The sequence below is a fragment of the Ochotona curzoniae genome, unplaced genomic scaffold (assembly GCF_017591425.1).
Source record: "Ochotona curzoniae isolate NIBS_2020 unplaced genomic scaffold, NIBS_Ocur_1.0 scaffold_4683, whole genome shotgun sequence".
NCBI lineage: Eukaryota > Metazoa > Chordata > Mammalia > Lagomorpha > Ochotonidae > Ochotona > Ochotona curzoniae.
In genome coordinates, this window is record NW_024467121.1 from 359,585 (window position 1) to 360,045 (window position 461).

Here is a 461-nt window from a genome sequence, read left to right on the forward strand (position 1 = left end):
AGAGGAGTTGTGTTTGCTGGCAGGAAAGCGCCTCTCAGTGAAGATAGGATACGCAGCAGGGTTGAAGGGTAAGGGTGGAAACAAGCCAAGGTCTCCCACAACAAGCCCTGCGCACAGGGCCTCTTAACTGTGGTCTGTCCACTTTATCTTGGTGTTTATTATTGAAACAGCTGCGGTTCTGAGTGCGTGGGAGGTGGGAAGGGCAAGTTGGCACGGTAAAGAAGTCGTAGCTGAGCCATGTGGGTCCCGGGATTGGCACTGTTACAGATGCCAAGATCATGGGCGACCTTGGGTTTGGGGACGCGAGGGGATATACACAGCGGCCCTGACCTCTCGGGCTCTGTTGGAAGACAGATGGTTGCTTTTAAATCTCCCAAAATGTCACGGAACAACCCCTTTATAAGTTACGAAGACACACAGAAAGCTTGAGCGTTTGCTTTTTCGATTCAGCTGACCACGGT